The sequence below is a fragment of the Danio rerio genome, chromosome 5 (assembly GCF_049306965.1).
Source record: "Danio rerio strain Tuebingen ecotype United States chromosome 5, GRCz12tu, whole genome shotgun sequence".
NCBI lineage: Eukaryota > Metazoa > Chordata > Actinopteri > Cypriniformes > Danionidae > Danio > Danio rerio.
The window spans coordinates 76,259,005-76,279,557 of NC_133180.1; positions in this window are offsets into that span (position 1 = coordinate 76,259,005).

Here is a 20,553-nt window from a genome sequence, read left to right on the forward strand (position 1 = left end):
CCGAGGCTCGAACCAGCGAACATCTTGCTGTGAGGCGATCGTGCTACCCATTGCACCACTATGCCCCTTAAATAAATAAATAAAAAGATAAATAAATAAATGAATAAAGATAATGATAAAACTATAAAGATAAAACTATAAATAAATAAATAAATAAAGATAAAACGAAATAAATACATAAATAAATAAATAAATGAATAAATAAATAAAGATAAAGCTATAAATAAATAAAAAATAAAAATAAAACAATAAATAAATAAAAAGGGTTTTAATTTAAATAAATAAATAAATAAATAAATAAGAATAAAACTATAAATAAATAGATAAATAAGAAAAATTAATTAATTAACTAAATGGTACTAAATAAATATTAAATAAAGATTTTAGTTTAAATAAATAAATCTAAAACAATAAATAATAAATAAATAAAGATAAAACTAAATAAGTAAATAGATAAATAAATAAATAAATAAATAAATAAATAAATTAATTAATTAATTAATTAAAAAATAAAGATAAAACTATAAATAAATAAATAAATAAAGATAAAACTATAAATAAATAAATAAATAAATAAAGATAAAACTATAAATAAATAAATTAAAAGGATTTTAATTTAAATAAATAAATCAAGATTAAACTATAAATGAATAGATAAATAAGGATAAATTAATTAATTAAATAACAATTAAATGGTTTTAGTTTAAACAAATAAAGATAACTATAAATAAATAAATAAATAAATAAATAAATAAATAAATAAATAAATAAATAAATAAATAAATAAATAAATAAATAAATAAATTCTATTGTATTAAGCAATGTGTAATATACACTCATAACTAACGCACTCTGCGCTGGACTTTAGTGCAGCTTTTTGTTGGTCAATGGCACAGTCCATTTCAGTTTCTCAAAATAGCAACACACCAACTATGCGCACACACCTCATTTTCAGACCAGCACACTCATGAGTCCACAAAGTGGCACAAATGGATTTACTATTTAAACAACGTGCCGCAAAATGTAAAAATGACTGTTGGCTGGTCTTTAAAAGGCACATTTGCATCATACACATCTTGTACCTTGTGTTTAGGGCCCTATGAGTGCGACTGCAACTTAGTAATATGCTCATTTTGTAATGCTGCTTTGGAAGGATAATGATTGCAAAGCGCTATACCAATGAACTTCAATTGATTAGAATGTACAAGCTAAAATTATAATAGTAGGAAACAGATGACTTTAATGTTTTAATGCATAAGACACATATATGAAGGTGTCTGTTTTTAAGAAAACATAAGTGGCCTTGTAGTTCATTAAACTGTTGTCATCAGGAAGCACGGTTCATAAACATATACCTTTGAGAACTGAAGCGGTGTGCCTGATTGAATCATTAGTGTGTGTTTTCCAGAGAAATGTCCTCCGCAGGTGCAGTGAGAGGAATCCGGATCCTGAGGGAGTTTATGGTTATGTCATTCATTACGTGTCTTTACAGGGAAATCAGATTTCAAGCTTCAGAGTTCCTTGGCTCTAAAACACAAAATGAAATACACACAGCCATGTTTTCTCTCTTCTCTGTGTCAGTTTTGAGAATCATGAGGAAGTTTTGTCAAGCCATCTTGTACATAATAAACATCAGTTTTAAACTGTAACTATCTGTAAAGACATATGATTTTCTCCAGAAGAAAAATATAATATAGGATATACTGTGTAAAAAAAAAATCATTGCTCTGTTATGCAGCACTTGGGAAAAATTGGAAAAATGTAAAATTATTTATTTATTTATTTATTTATAGTTTTATTTTTATGTATTTATTTATTTAAATTAAAACTCTTTTATTTATTTATTTATTTAAATTAAAACCCTATTTATTTACTTATTTATTCAAATTAAAACCCTTTTATTTATTTAGTTTTTATTTACTTAAATTAAAACCTTTTTAATTAATTTATTTATAGTTTTAGTTTTATTTATTTATTTAGATTAAAACTCTTTTAATTAATTAATTTACTTATAAATTATAGTTATTATAGTTTTATCATTATTTATTTATTTTTTTTAATTAAAACCCTTTTATTTATTTATTTTATTATTTATTTATTTTTAGTTTTATCTTTATGTAATTATTTATTTAACTTAAAATCATTTTATTTATATATTTATTTAAATTAAACCCTTTTATTTTTTATTTATTTATTTAAATTCAAACCTTTTTATTTTATTTATTTATTTTTAGTTTTATCTTTATTTATTTATTTAAATTAAAAACCTTTTTATTTATTTATTTAAATTAAAACCCTTTTCATAAATTGATTAATTTATTTATAGTTTTGTGTTTATTTATTTATTTATTTATTTATTTATTTATTTATTTATTTATTTATTTATTTAATTAAATTAAAACCCTTTTATTTATTTATTTATAGTTTTATCATCATTTATTTATTTATTTAAAACCCATTTATATATTTATTTATTTTCAACCGTTTTATATATATATATATATATATATATATATATATATATATATATATATATATATATATATATATATATATATATATATATATATATATATATATATATACATTTATTTTTTTATCAATTTGTTTATTTATTTGTTTATTTAAATTAAAACGTACATTTATTTTAAATAAAAAATGCTTGGTTAAACAGCACTTGGGAGATATTTAAAAAAATGTAAAAGTTTTTTTATTTTTTTATTTGTTTATGTAAATATTTATTTATAGTTTCATCTTTATGCATTTAATAATCATAAACATAAATTAAAAAATATACCACTCTGATAAAACTATAAATAAATAAATAAAACATAAATGGGTTTTAATTTAAATAAATAAATAAATAAATAAATAAATAAATAAATAAATAAATAAATAAATAAATAAATGTGTCATGGCAAAGAAGAGAGGATATTTAAGAAGTGTAATGGTGATTAATGCTTGCTTATTACTTTTACACTGCAATTAAAGTATCTACACAGAGTTGCACATACACTCTCTTTAGTTTACTGAAGACTCTGTGTCCAGTAACCATGGTGTAAATCCATAATAGCAGGCGTTGTGAGAGTCTGCCACATTATCTTTGGATAAACGCCATCTCTCAATTGGATTTACAGAAAAGCGTGAGCGGAACTCGATTCTCTGGCGAATGTGCGTCATCCCAGAGTCACAGTGAATTTATACCCAGACTAGCAGATAAATTAGGCTTATGTTCTACTTCCACATAACGCTCAAGCAAACTGTGCTCATTCTTTGGCCTGAAACAGAGATGTTCGCAGACACACAGAACTCGTCTGCACTCAGAACACTCAAACTACACTGTAAAAAGAGATTAATTGACTTCACTTTAAATCAATTTAGGTAAACGTTGCCTTAAAATGATTACGTGAACTATGTGCATGATTATAAAAGTCAAGTGAACTTAATAGTTCTAAGTTGTGTTTTTTAAGTAAAGTCAACTTGTTTCTTGAGGCGACAAGGTGGCTCTGTGGCTAGCACTATCACCTCACAGCACTCAGGACGCTCGTTCGAGCCCCGGCTGGGTCAGTGGGCATTTCTGTGTGGAGTTTGCTTGTTCTCCCCGTGTTGGCGTGGGTATCCTCATGGATGCTCCGGTTTCCCCCACAGTCCAAACACATACGCTATAGGTCAATTGATTAACTAAATTGGCCATACTGTATAAGTGTGTGTGTGTGTGTGTGAATGTGAGAGTGTATGGGTGTTTCCCAGTACTGGGTTGCGGTTGGAAGGGCATCTGGAAGCTGTTCATCTTGCATGTCGTGAATGTGCAATGAATGCATGAAAGCAAAGATAGTGATTTGATGAGTGTGAGCTGCAGTATCACAGCAACACACACACACACACACACACACACACACTTCATTATGCAACCTGTATGAGATGCAGAGGACGAACAGAAGATCTCACGATGCTCTTTACTGTCCTTTCATATCACACTCTGTTATCTCTTAAGCTCATCACTGCATCTGGTAAATGAAAAAAAAAATATATATAAAAATATATATATATATATATACACACATATATATATATACATATATATATATATATATATATATATATATATATATATATATACATATATATATATATATATATATATATATATATATATATATATATATATATATATATATATATATACATATATATATATATATATATATATATATATATATATATATATATACACACATATATACATATATATATATATATATATATATATATATATATATATATATATATATATTTATATATATATATATATATATATATATATATATATATATATATATATATATATATATATATATATACATATATATTTATATATATATATATATATATATATATATATGTGAGCAATATCACACTCGTAGCAGTGCGATATGGCTGTATATCGGCAGTAGTGGGAGGCGTGCGTTGCCACGAGGTCGCAGGCCGAGTGCCTTAGTGCCCCCACCAGTGCCGATATACAGCCATATCGCACTCCTACGAGTGTGATATTGCGTTTATACAACAGTTTGACGCCATAATTGTGTATACAAAAACAAAATCAAACATGGAGAGTCTCAAAAACCCTTTTGTATGAGGAACTACTTTCTTCTGCCTTGGATTCAAATCATAAGCTGACAGTTAAACAGCTGAGCAAGCATCTTTTAAACTGTAGATCTGTAGTGTCAGCTTTCTGCTGGCTGTATGTGGGCGGAGTAATACACAAAGGGTAAAGAGGCTGTACGGGTGCTGATATTACTCAAATATATCACGGCTATCAGCCAATAAGATTCAAGAACCAGACAGAACTGTTGTATAAATATATATACAGTCAGAATTATTAGCCCCCCTGACTTTTTAGTGCCCCTGTTTATTTTTTTCCCAAATTTCTGTTTGATGGAGGGAAGATTGTTTCAGCACATTTCTAAGCATAATAGTTTTAGAAACCTATTTCTGGTTTATTTTCTCTTTGCCATGAAGACAGTAAATAATATTTTACAAGACACTTCTGTACAGTTTAAAGAGACATTTAAAGGCTTAACTAGGTTAAAAAGGTTAACTAGGCAGGTTAGGGTAATTAGGTAAGTTATTGTATAATGATGGTTTGTTCTGTAGACTATCGGAAAAAAAATTGCTTAAAAGGGCAAATAATTTTGTCCCAAAATTGGTTTTTAAAAAATTTAAAACTGCTTTTATTTTAGTCGAAATAAAACAAATAAGACTTTCTCGAGAAGAAAAAATATTATCAGACATACAGTGAAAATTTCCTGAATCTGTGAAACATCATTTGGGAAATATAAAAAATAAATAAAAATAGAAATAAAAAGGGGGCTAATAATATATATATATACAGTTGAATTCAGAAATATTAGCCCCCTTCGATTTTTTTTTCTTCTTTTTCAAATATTTAAAATATTTCCTAATTGATGTTTAACAGAGCAAGGAAATGTTCACAGTATGTCTGACAATATTTTTTCTTTTGGAGAAAGTCTTATTTGATTTTTTTCGGCTAAAATAAAAGCAGCTTTTAATTTTTTAAACACTATTTTGGGGACAAAATTATTAGCCCCTTTAAGCTATATTTTTTTCTGATAGTCTACAGAACAAACCATCGTTATACAATAACTTGCCTAATTACCCTAACCTGCCTAGTTAACCTAATTACCCTAGTTAAGCCTTTAAATGTCACTTTAAGCTGTATAGAAGTTTCCTGAAAAATATCTAGTAAAATACTATTTACTGTCATCATGCCAAAGATAACAAAATTTTGACTATCTGAAACATACAAGACACAAGACAAGCACATGAATGAAAACTATAATCTGAGCATCACTGAAATGCTTGATCATAATAATTCCTCAAATGTGTCAGGGATTTATGGCTTCCTCGCCGTCTTGCTTTCGTCTTCACAGCCACAGCATGTTGTGTTCTTCACTTTACGCTAATGGGATTTTAATTTTAGGTACATCATTTGGAAAATGTCAACGTTCAAGTTCCATTTCCCGTGCAAGCCTCGCAGGATCCATTCCCTGACGGATGCTTTTAATTCGATCTCACCTGATGAGGGTCATTTTTTAATCAGACTAATCCCACCCCCTTTCTTTATAGGGCTTCTTTGACCTAGAAGCGGCACATTACTGAAGTGCCGTTACATAACGTTTACTTGAGAGAAATCTGAAATAGCTATTAGGTTAAAGGGGCGTAACTGCATTATTCATGCTATGCTGGAGGCTCTGTTACAGGATTTAGAGCACAAACTGAGAAGTGTAAGATCTTTTGTGTTTATATGGTGGCATTTCTTTAAATTAATGTTTATTAATGTTTGAAATTAGCACTTTAAATTTTCACTTTTATTTACATTTTTTTTTATTGTTGACCTTGTTACACATCTTCCCTGTACTAATGTATATTACACACAATTTATTAATAATGCAATTAATTATTATAACTCAGTAGTAAATAAAATACCCTAAAACATCCTAAAATAAAGTAAAATTAAAATGTAAATAAATTAAAATAAAAATTATTTTTTATCTATTTAATTTATTTATTTATAATAATGAATAATTATTAATTAATGATTATTTTTATTATTAATTTAAAGTTTTTTTTCTTATTTTACTTATTTAACTTTTTTCTTGTTATATATTTCTTTTAATTTAGTTAATATTTATTTTGTTTAAAGTAACAGGGTGTTAGTTTTATAGTTTTATTGTGAGCTAATGTAAAAAAGGTATATACAGTTTAAGTCAAAATTATTAGCCCCCCTTTAAATTTATTATTATTTTTTTAAAATATTTCTTAAATTATGTTTTATTGAGCAAGGAAACTTTCACAGTATGTCTGATAATATTTTTTCTTCCGGAGAATTATTATTATTTTGGCTAGAATAAAAGCAGTTAAAGAACATTTTAAGGTCAATATTATTAGCCCCTTTAAGCTAACTTTTTTATTATTTTTTTTTTTAGTTATTAAAAGTATTATGATTAGAAATGTGTTTAAAAAAAAATCTTCTGTCTGATAAACAGAAATTGGGGAAAAAAATAAACAAGGGGGCTAATAATTCTGACTTCAACTGCATATTTAACTCTCTATATAATTCTGTCTCACTGTGATGTCATTAGGTCTTGCGTGCATGCGTCTGAGAGTGCATGTGCAAATCTGCAGCCAGATCCTATTAATATATTAGCATTCATTTTAGTTGTGTTATAGACTCACCGGCCACTTTATTAGGTACACCTGTCCAACTGCTCATTAACACACATTTTGACATAAAAATCACATGGCAGCAACTCAACGCATTTAGGTATGTAGACAAGTGGACGATCTGCTGCAGTTCAAACCAAGCATCAGAATGGGGAAAAAAGAGGATTTAAGTGACAGAAAATCAGACCGCTGATCTACTGTGATTTTTCATGCACAGCCATCTCTTGGGTTTACAAAGAATGGTCCGAAAAAGCGAAAATATCCAGAAGACCACACTGGGGGCCACTCCTGTCAGCTAAGAACAGGAAACTGAGGCTACAATTCACACAGACTCACCAAAACTGGACAATAGAAGATTGGAGAAACGTTGCCCGCTCTGATGAGTCTCCATTTCTGCTGACACATTCAGATGGTAAGCTAAGTATATATTTATATATATATATATTAGGGATGTAACGGTATCAGAATTTCACGGTACGGTAATACCTCGGTATGAATGTCACGGTGCGGTATTTATTGAATCATTTACAGAAAAAAACAAAACTTATGAAAATACTCCAAAAAAGTGCCAAAAGTGTCAATGACATACAAATTAGCCATCTATCTGTAAGCTTTGAAACAGGAACTTCAATTTTAATAACAAAAAAATATTAAACCATGTAAAAAAATAAAGTTTCAATTTAGTATTGTTGAAAACTCATCACATTCAACATTTAATCACTCACTCACTTAGATAGAGATGGGTTTAAAGGAAAATTATCATATAAATATAATCTGGTAAAAGCTGGTATCTCTGGGTATTTACAATGTCCCCTACAACAGAAAAAAACCCTCTCATTTGGGACTGAGGTTTCTGGTACAGAGAGATATGACTTGGCCCAGGTTGACAGCAGTGGGTAACGTTGTGCATTGTCTTTCCCCCACTTGAGAGGACAAACCATGAGTAAGCAGGTCTTTGTACCTCTTTGCGGTACAAGTCAATGTCTGCATCAGTCTGAACAGTGTGCTGTGTTTCTGCAGTCCCCATGACTGTTATTAGTCGTATTCCCCAACTTGCAGGCATGTGCACACATAGTGCTCAACCTGTGCAGTGCACATGCCGTTTTTAGTCTTGGATAGAAAATTCCCTTCCAAAATGATCAAAAGTGCCCCCGCGACGCGACACACCCTCCGTCCCGCCCTTCAGTAGGCGCGCGACAACACCGCTCTTGAGTATGCGCGCTCAACCCCCCCTCCCCGCTTTACAGTACTCGCGCGACAACACCGCTATTCAGTACGCGCGCGGCGACAACATCCGCTTTAGGTTCGATCATTTACAGCTCTTTTTCATCCCCGCTTCAAGCAGCACACTCCATTTCCGCATTACTGGATCTGTAGCGACAACAGACCGCAAGGGAAGATGGCAAAGCCTGGGCTGATGGGAATTGTAGTTTCCGCTACCTCCCGTTCGCTTCATTCGCCTGAGCAAATTTTCTCAGAAGACCTATAGTTTTACCGAGTCATGCGACTATATATATATATATATATATATATATATATATATATATATATAATGTATGTATTGCAATTAAATGACTTTATGCTTGAATATTGTGTTTTGGAACTTTACAAAACCGATGTTCTAGATCGACCTTCCTGCAGGTTTCAGTTGCAACCCTTATCAAACACACCTGACTGAAATTATCAAGTGCTGTTCAAGTCCTAATTAATTGGTTCAGGTGTGTTTGATCAGGGTTGGAGCTGAACTTTGCAGGAAGGTCGATCTCCAGGAACACTGTTCTAGATACACTACTAACAAAAAGGTCCCAATCACTATACCAGCTTTGTTGGCCAAAGACTTTGGCACATTATATACAATCAATCAGTCTCTTTATTAAAAACAAACAGATAAAATATGTTTAAAAAAACAACAACGGCACAACATTTCCTGTTTAAGCAAACGTCTATGTTTAATGTGGCTTCCCTTGGTTTTGTTCGGATTGTTCTGACATTTTCTGAAATAATGTGCCGTGTAATATCGGGCTTCTTTTAGCACTTTCCTGAAGGTTTAGACTGTCTTGTCTTTCTTTTTCTGTCCAGGTGATCTCACACAGCCTCAATAATGTTCCCTGTGGAGGCCATTTCATGACTGTCTGTGTTTCATCAGCTGTTTTCTTTCTCCAAAAAGCATTTCACTACAATTAGCGGACCATTACCATGCTGAAAATTAACTGAAAAGAGTTTGTTCACCCTGTATAAATCTCAATTTGAAAAACTGGACAAATAATGACAGATTTTGGGGTAAAGGGTGACACATATCCATTATACCATCAGGAAAACAACAGATTTCATTCATTCATTCATGTTCTTGTCGGATTAGTCCCTTTATTAATTCGGGGTCGCCACAGCGGAATGAACCGCCAACTTATCCAGCACGTTTTTATGCAGCGGATGCACTTCCAGCAACACACTCATACACACACGGACAATTTTAGCCTACCCAATTCACCTGTACTGGACTGTGGGGGAAACCGGAGCACCCAGAGGAAACCCATGCGGACCCAGGGAGAACATGCAAACTTCACACAGAAACACCAATTGAGCTGAGTCGAGGCAAGGTTCGAACCAGCGACTTTCTTGCTGTGAGGCAACAGCACTACCTACTGCGCCACTGCATCGCCACAACAGATGTAACGTTGGCTTAAAGCATTTGCGCAGTACTGTATGATTGTGTTGGTATATCTGAGGATCTGCCGGTAGTGCAGTGTAATGCGCATTTCATACTATAACATAAAAAAGTCAATTAAACTCTGATGAGAAGTTCAGTTAAGTAACTGTTTTACCCTAATGGATTCGTCCCTTGCGTCTAATCTTATTAAATGAGAACACCTTAATGGTTTTCTAGCAGATCTATTCCAGAAGGGGTTTTAGTTACATAACTATCACTCTCTCTCCTTCTCTCTCTCTCTCTCTCTCTCTCTGTGTGTGTGACAGATTCTGTGAAAACCGCAGTGAATTTAATGTCCACCTTGTACTTTTCTTCAGTATTTTAGATATGTGTAGAAGGACTCTTCTGACCTCTAGTGGTCTGTATTGAAAACTGCAGTACCTTTTCCTAAGATCGAGGAGAAATTAGTTTTTCAGCAAAGTCAAAACAGTGTGGCAAAAAGGTGCGCTTACATTAGTAATGTATGTGCCAATGAATTCTTAAAGGGACATATAAATCCATAAGCTGTACTTGCAGATAGTACTTTTGAAATGAATAGTTATTTAAGTGTACTGTGTATAGGCTACTTGCATGTCAAATAAACATTAGCGACTTACAATGTGGCCCTATTTATCATGTTTCTTTGCAAAAACAACATGAGATGGGATGTAGTTATGGTTATATGGTGACAGGTTTATTGGTATATGGGTTGGTGTGTATGTCAACAGTGTTATAATATGCATATTAACCAAAATTACAAGAGGCGTCTGGATGCAGACCTGGTGCAGTGCAATCTGAGGTGCATCCAATGAAAAAGTAATAACTTTCACTAAATAAATAATTTTAATAATTTAATCATTTTAATTGCATTTGACATGCAATAAGAGCACAAACAAAAGTTCACACACAACAAGTGAATGCTTTTAAATTGCTCTTTTAAGCGGGGTCACAATCACCAGCGATCTAGCAGTTGCAGATCACTGGAGGACTACAGATCTGTCATGCAACTGGACTTCAAATCCCATCATGCACCTCACACACACACCAGTTCCAGTTCTCCTCCTGATTGCACACACACAGCTGGAAACGAATCATAGACTGATTACATATATTCACCTCACACACACACACACACACACACACACACACACACACACACACACATTGCTGAGTCTTGTTTTATGTTAACCTGTTAACTTGTAACATTGTAAAGTGTTTTCTTTGTCTAGGTTTAAGCCTGTTTCACACCGCAAGTGGTAGCGTAGCGTGAGCAGCGCGTTTTTTTTCCAGTATCCATGTTAACAGATTAGAGCTTTCATACTGAATGCATTGCATCAGCGTGAGTGTCGCTGAAGCAGCAGTACCGCAATAGATTCGATGCTGGGTCTATTTTTGCTGCGCTGCTCACGCTCAATTAAAGTGATAGTGCATTGATAATAACCAAAAACACATTGAATAACAGTAAAAAGAAGCAATTTTACCCAATAAATGCATTGATAATATCCACTGGCTTATACATAGTCAATCAAATGAACTTAAACGTTTAAAAACGGCAGCAAATATGTATTTGGCCCCTAACAACAAGCAAACGCCTGCACGCTGCTTCTAAGTGAATAAAATATATAAAAAGTGTGTTTGAGATATATATTTAGAATGAGGGAAACATAAGTGAATGAATAAGTGAATGAATAATTAACTAACTAACTAACTAACTAACTAACTAACTAACTAACTAAATAAATAAATAAATAAATAAATAAATAAATAAAGGAATTAAGGAATTAATGAATGGATAAAGAAGTGAATGAATGAATAAACGAATGAATGAATGAATGAATGAATGAATGAATGAATGAATGAATGAATGAATGAATGAATGGACTAATTATTTAATTAATTTATTTATTAATAAAGAAATTAATAAGTGAATAAAATATAAAGTTTGTTTTAGATATACATTTAGAATGAGAGAAAAATAAGTGAATGAATAAATAAATAAATGAATAAATGAATAAATAAATAAATACAGGAATGAATGGATAAATAAGTGAATGAATGAATGATAAAAAAATAAATAAATAAGTGAATAAAGAATGAATGAATGAAATAATGAATGAACGAACGAATGAATGAATGAATGAATGAATGAATGAATGAATGAATGAATGAACTAATTAATTATTAAATTAATCGGTGAATGAATGAATGAATGAATAAATGAATTTAGTTAATTAATAAATAAACAATTGTATAGGTGAATGAATGAATGAAGGAAGAAAGGAAGGAAGGAAGGAAGGAAGGAAGGAAGGAAGTTAACCCCTTAATTTGTATTTATTTTGATGACTAGGGATATGTCTGAGTGATTGGTGAATAAGAAAAACTTAAAATACCCCTGCTACAATGTGATGTTTGCATCAAATGACCAACTCTGTCTTTTCTAATGCAATCAAATTCAAGGCAAACATTAAGGAGCAAACTGGAATTCAGCAGGAAATCAGCTAATAGATGGAAAAGACAACATGAAAACTGTTGACGAGATACTGATATTTGGTGTTGTCCATGGTAATGCTCTGCTGACATCTGCTGGGAGAAATGCTTTCAGTCACACATTTATGAGGAATTCTCCTTCAGCATTTTATCATATGATTAAGTGTTCATGTTAATATGCACTTTATATTAAGTGGATTCAAGAGTATTAAACTATCAGTAAAATAATAATAGTAAACTACAATAAAGAAATTCAAAATTGCACCAAAATTCATAAATTTAATTTGATGAACTTTAACATTACAAATTCATTTCAAATATCATATGCAGGTTGCAATATAAATGTCATTACAGTATGTTCTGGATCTAGTTAGAATATTCAGAAAAAAATTATTGTAACTCAAACACAAAGGTATATACAATATATTAAAGAGTAGATACTTACTGACGTGGTATTTTGCTGATGTGCTGGGAGAAATATTTTCAGTCACACATTTATGAGGAATTTTCCAGCCATGAAGCCACCAGAAGCAGTCCTTGATGTACAGAGCACAAATTATGGGATGTTTTTCATTTGCATTAGGAAATGGAGAGGATTCATGACTCTAAAAGGTCACGATTTCATCTTCTCTCTTTTTATAATGGGAATGCAAATAAAGCACAGAATACAAATTTATACAATTTAAGACTTTAACACAATTTTCATCGCTCTGTCAAGTTTAGCACATTGGTGAATTTACATATTATTATTATTATTATTATTAATAATGATAATAATAATGATAATAAGTAAACAAAAAACTATTAATTAATTAAAAGCAAGCAAGCAAGCAAGCAAATAATAAAAAAAAATATTAATCAATAAATAAATAGATAAATAAAAAATTTAAATTTATAAATAAATAATAAATAAATAAATACGTAAAATAAATAAATAAAAAATAAATAAATAAAAATTAAATAAATAAATAAATATATAAATAAATAAAATAAAAAGCAAACAAATTAATTGAAAGCGAGTGAAGTAATGAATGAATGAATGAATGAATGAATGAATGAATGAATGGATGGATGGATGGATGGATGGATGGATGGATGGATGGATGGATGGATGGATGGATGGATGGATGGATGGATGGATGGATGGATGGATGCATGCATGCCTTTTGGCAAATTCCAGGCGGGGAGTATCTTCCATCTGGCCACTCTACAACACAGGCTTGATTGCTGGATTGCTGCACAGACGGTTGTTCTTCTCTTCACAGAAGAATGCTGTAGCTCAGACAGAGTGACCATGGGGTTATTGATCACCTCCCTGACTAAGGCCCTTCTCCCCCTGATCACTCAACTGTGCTCATTGGTCATTTGACATGCACTATCAACCCTGGGACCCCCTATAGACTGGTGTATGCCTTTTCAAATCATGTCTAATCAGCTGAATTGACCACAGGTGAACTCCAATGAAGTCATCCGTGAGTGGAAGATGTATGTGATGAGCAAACAGCTGAAAAGCAGTCCAGGTAAGTGGTCAGCTGGTAAACGTGAAAAGGAATGGTGTCATACCACCCTGTAGTGTTTGTTTTCAAGACCAAATGAAGCCATCTGGATACATAATGTGCGCTCTCCAGAAATGTATATAGGGCTACATTTTCAGTTAGATTTTAGAGCTGACAAATCCAGTCCAGTGCAGATCACTTTCAGAACATTCACTTCTAGAAAACAGAGTTTAAAAAATATTATAAATCCAAACACATATACAAGACCAGGGGAAAAATGCTGCCGCACATGTTTGAGAAAGAAACTGAGGGAAAAAAATAACTTTACAGTTTTAAATGCAAGTGAATCAGCCGAGTGTATTTAAATGAATAATTCATACAGCTTCACTATTTTACAAGCTTTATGTATTCTAATGCTATTATTTATGTTTGTTGACCTACTTGTGCATCCATTCTCCATATTCTCCGCAGGATGCTGGAGTAATTCAGATTCTATTTTGTCACTAATATGAATTCAGCAATACTGCTTTTTTTTCAAGGTACGTCGGTTTACCTGCAGTGTGGAAGTGCTCTCACTTATTGCAATTGTTTTCAAACACTGAACAAAATGTACACTTTAAACCAGGGGTCACCAATCTCGGTCCTGGAGGGCCGGTGTCCCTGCAGGTTTTAGCTCCAACTTGCCTCAACACACCTGCCTGGATGTTTCAAGTATACCTAATAAGACCTTAATTAGCTTGTTTAGGTGTGTTTAATTAGGGTTGGAGTTAAAATCTGCAGGACACCGGCCCTCCAGGAACAAGTTTGGTGACCCCTGCTTTAAACCAACTTAAAAAATGCCTCAATTTATATAATTTAACTTTGGTTCAAACTATAACGTTTTACATAATCTAATTATAAAAAATTTATTTATTGTGGTCTAGAAAAGAAATGACAATCACACAAAGTAAAAGTGTTCTTTAATATAGAGACACTATATATATATATATATATATATATATATATATATATATATATATATATATATAAAATATAAATATATATATATATATATATATATATATATATATATATATATATATATATATATATATATATATATATATATATATACATACACAGTTGAAGTCAGAATTATTAGCCCCCCTCAATTATTAGCCCCTCTGTTTTTTCCCCCAATTTCTGTTTAACAGAGAGAAGACTTTTTCAACACATTTCTAAACATAAAAGTTTTAGTAACTCATCTCTAATAACTGATTTATTTTATCTTTGGCATGATGACAGTAAATAATATATTACTAGATATTTTTCAGGACACTTCTATACAGCTTAAAGTGACATTTAAAGGCTAAACTAGGTTAATTAGGTTAACTAGGCAGGTTAGGGTAATTAGGCAAGTTATTGTATAACGATGGTTTGTTCTGTAGACTATAGGAAAAAAAAATTAGCTTAAAGGGGCTAATAATTTTGTCCCTAAAATAGTGTTTAAAAAATTAAAAACTGCTTTTATCCTAGCTGAAATAAAACAAATAAGACTTTTTCGAGAAGAAAAAATATTATCAGACATACTGTGAAAATTTCCTTGCTCTGTTAAACATCATTTGGACAATATTTAAAAAAGAAGAAAAACATTTCTAATAATTCTGACTATATATTATAATTCTGAATAATATATATATATATATATATATATATATATATATATATATATATATATATATATATATATATATATATATATATATTACTTTTTAAAACTTTAAATCAACGCATAATCTTGCTTTGGACAAACATACAGCAACTTTTTGCACAGTGGAATGAATCGCCTATTATTTCAGCATTTGTTTTACGCAGCTGATGCCCTTCCAGCTGCAACCCAGTACTGGGAAACACCCATACACACTCATTCACGCGCGCACACACACACACACACCCACACACACACACACGTATGTTTTTGTGAAAACTGGGGACATTACATAGGTTTCCATTCATTTTATACTGTCCAAACCGTATATTATATTGCCCTCACCCCACCCCACCCCTAAACCCAACCATCACAGGAGACTGTGTGCAGATTTACTCTCTGATTAAACTTATTCTGTGGGATTTATAAGCATTTTGAGATATGAGGATGTCACCAATGTCCTCATATTTCACCTCCTTTTTGTAATACCCGTGTCATACCCATGTCATTATACAGATTTGTGTCCTGATATGTCACAAAAACACGCATACACACACACACACACACACCCACACACACTCATACACTACCGCCCCCTCGTGATAATCCCCATCCCCTGTCTTCAGTTTGAGAGATCATGAATCGCCTCAGCCTTAACACCACCTCTAAATAAGCCAATCACCTTCGCTTGATCATAAGCACCCCCAACTCTCTTCACTTCGCTTGTCATAAGCACCCCACACCTTTGGTTTTCACTTCGGAGGACGCCCACCTTAATTATTGCGGGTAAGCCCACGCATTTTACACTTCACCACTGACTATGGCCCATTCAGTTCATCAGTTCCCCTATAGCGCATGTGTTTGGACTGTAGGGGAAACCGGAGCACCCGGAGGAAACCAACACGGGGAGAACATTCAAACTCCACACAGAACTGCCAACTGAACCAGCCAGGACTCAAACCAGCAACCTTACTGTGAGTGCTAACCACTGAGCCACCGTCACTTTTTCAATCCAATCTAGAAATGTACTTTGACTTGAACACACTGTAGTTGAAGGTTTTTTTTCAGTGCACCGCTGGAGCAGATGGAGAAATCGTTGGTGAAACTGTGAAGTAATAAAAGCTAATTGAAAACGCTGCTGTGGAGCAGGAGAAAATAGGATTCAGTTGAAAAGGAGGGATCATGCGGGAGCTAAAGGTGAGTACTTGTCATCGGGAAGTGAACGTGTGGAATATGGGGTTAATTATTAATGAATAGGTGTGTGTGTGTGTTATGAGATAAGTGTGTGTGAGCTTGTCTAATGTGAGATAGCTTTCTTCTGAAGGCATCTGGAAATGATCTGTCTAGGGTTTAATTTGGGATTCACCTACTGTATGCAGAATAAAAGCAAAGAGAAGAGATTTGCTGGAGGCCCACACGGAAAAATACTATAAATACAATAGTGTTTTTAAACCATAGTATAGAAAAGTGTTTTATACTGTATAAACTGTAGTACACTTTAAAAAATCATCTGTAAATTAGCAGTTTTCCATATTTTGTGATTTCATGTTTTATTTTTTTCCGTTTCTTTCTGCTTTTGAATTGCATTATAGGATGTTGATGTTTCTTCCAACAACTTTTAATCTTGAAAAGTGTGAATAAGCGACTTTAATGAACATGTTTAATAGTGTGCAGTGCTATATCGTCTGGGTTGGGGTTGTATATTACTCTACAAAGACCTTGTACTAAACTGGCAGTAAACTTATTCCTCTTTTTATATTAGTATTTCTTATGCATTACATTATTTCAAATGTAATATTGGCTGCTAAAATGCCAACAGTGTTGTAAAGTAATAAATTATAAATACTTAAACTACTGTAATGGAGTAGTTTTTATCAGGATTAGTAATTTAAGAAGTAGTTGTAAAAACGTGCACTTTTACTTTCTGTTGAGTACATTTTTAGTGCTGTATCGGTACTTTTACTCCACTACTTTCCTTCAATCTGCAGTCACTACTTTATTTCTTGTTGTCTATGCTCACTTAAAACAGTTGGGTTAAAAATGACCAATTAATAACCCATAAGCACGCACCTCAGACTTCACCCCACCACCCCCCATTTATTTTTTATATAAAAAATATAAAAAAAATAAATATTTTTGTTTTATTTATTCATTTGTTTGTTTGTTTGTTTGTTTATTTATTCAATAGTCAATTACTTATTCATTGATTTATTTGTTTATTTATTTATTCACTTATTTATTCATTTATTTGTTCATTTATTTATTTATTCGCTTATGTATTTATCTATTCACTTTATTTATTCATTCATTTATTTATTTATTCAATAGTCAATGACTTATTCATTGATTTATTTGTTTGTTTATGTATTTATTCACTTATTATTTATTCACTTGTTTATTTGCTTATTTTTATTTAATGATGTATTTATGCATTATTTACCTACATTTATTTATGTATGTATTTATTTATTTGCTTTTTATTAAATTTTTACTTAATTTTATTTATTTACTAAGTTTTTAATTAAATAATGTATTTATTTATTTATTTATTGTTTATTTTATTCATTTATTTATTTGTTTGTTTATGTATTTATAAATTTATTGACTTATTTATTTATTTTCTTTCTATTTATTTATTTATCTACTTTTTTACTCAATTTTTTTTATTTATTTACTTATTTTTATACTTAGTCACATATTTATATATTTACTTATTTATTTATTTGCTTATTTTTTATTTATTTATGAATTTATTTATTTAGTTTTCTTAATTTATTTATTCATTTATTTCTTCATTCATTCATTTATTTATTAATTTGATTTATTTACTTCTTTTTCATTTTCCTTCTTTTCTTATTTATTCCCTTATTCATTCATTCATTTTTTTAGCTGATGTCAGATAATATTCAGTTCTTGTGTGTAAATAAAGCTCTTGTTCCAGTCTGAGCGAGTTTGATCAATCTTTCCATTGTCATTTTGAAATATGACCATGAGATTCATCTTCCAACATGGTTGTTTGTGCTATAAAAGGCTACACATGGTGTCAGTTACAAAAAGATGTTTGTTGTCATACATATAATATGCTCATAAAGATGATTGGCAGAACTGTATTATCAAAAAACAGTATTAGCAAGTTCATTATAAAAGATCTCTATTTCAGATCAGTGCTGTTCTTTTGAACATTTTTGTTGGTGATATCCATCAAAGAGTCCTAGAAGATAAACACTCTCACACTTCATTAAGCAGCACAAGCATTTGCCCAGAAAAATCAGCACATTAGAATCATTTCTGAAGGACCATTTGACACTGAAGACTGGGTTAATGCCTGTGGAAAATTCAGCTTTGCCAACAAAAATTCAAGAAAATAGAAATAGAAAACCATTCTGTCCAATTAAATTTTTCAATATTGCTGTCTTTGCCATCTAGGTTCAACTGATTGGCTGAAGAAATACTATTATTCTTCTCATTATTTTTTACAGAAAAGCTCAACCATATGTTACACTATCGATACAAGCAGAGGCGATTTTAGGATATTCATTTTTGGGTATTTTTTATTAATTAATTGAATTTTATATATATATATATATATATATATATATATATATATATATATATATATATATATATATATATATATATATATATATATATATAAGCCTAATAATACATTTATAAATAATAATTTAATAGTAATACATTTAAAAATGTTTGACTAATATGGTATGGTTGTATGCTAAACTAGCACTCTTTTGTATAGACAGGCAGAGCAGAGGCTGTTTACTATAGTACAGTGTATTAAATAAATATTTAATTAAATAAAAACTATTAACAATTTTTTTCTAGTATTAAATAAAAAAACTTCCACTTTTCCAGTTAAATGGCATAAATATAACCATTTTTGTTAAATCTACAGGCTAATTCACACATTTAACAATCTGAATCGTAATAATAATTTAGTTTTTTTTTTACAATTTAATAAAAGACAACGTGATGTTTTTTTGCTGATCAAATGGAAGACAAAATACGGGGAGGAGCCAAATATTGCCGCTGCTTTCGAATCAAACTTAAAGAGGACTGAAGTAATAATTTAGTGTATAGTTTATAAGCTAATCAAAAGCTCATAAGCCCAGGGGTACAAGTATTATGAATGTTTAAAATCATGGCATCAGTTGCATATGTACTTATAATAATGCCTGTTAGCCAAATCATTCATTCATTGATTGCTATCAGCTATTGCTAAGCAATTGCTCCCTCCCTTGTTTTCATTGCAAGCAGTGTTGCAAATTAATGCTCAGGGGAAATTGCTAAAGGCAGGACAATTTCTTCTTAAAGTTGCTAAATTACAATGTGATTACATAACCATGACACACAGCTTTGATAAAGATTGGTTAAAATGACTGGCCATCTTAGCAAAAAAAAGTTTTAAATATATATATATATATATATATATATATATATATATATATATATATATATATATATATATATATATATTTACACACACACACACACACACACACACACACACAGTTGAAGTCAGAATTATTAGCTCCTCTTTGAATTTTTTTCTTTTTAAAAATATTTTCTCAATTTATGTTTAACAGATTCAGGAAATTTTCACAGTATGTCTAATAATATTTTTTCTTCTGGAAAAAGTCTTATTTGTTTTTTTCGACTAAAATAAAGGCAGTTTTTAATTTTTAAAACACCATTATAAGGTTAGTATTATTAGCCCCTTTAAGCTCTATATTTTTTTCAGTAGTCAACAGAACAACACACACACACACACAGACACACACGTACTCAAGACACACACAAGACACACACGCCTACCCAATTCTTCGGGAAACCGGAGGGAGAAAATGCAAACTTCACACAGAAACGTCAACTGAGCCAAGGTTCGAACCAATGACTCTTGCTGTGAGACAACAGCACTACCTACTGTGCCACTG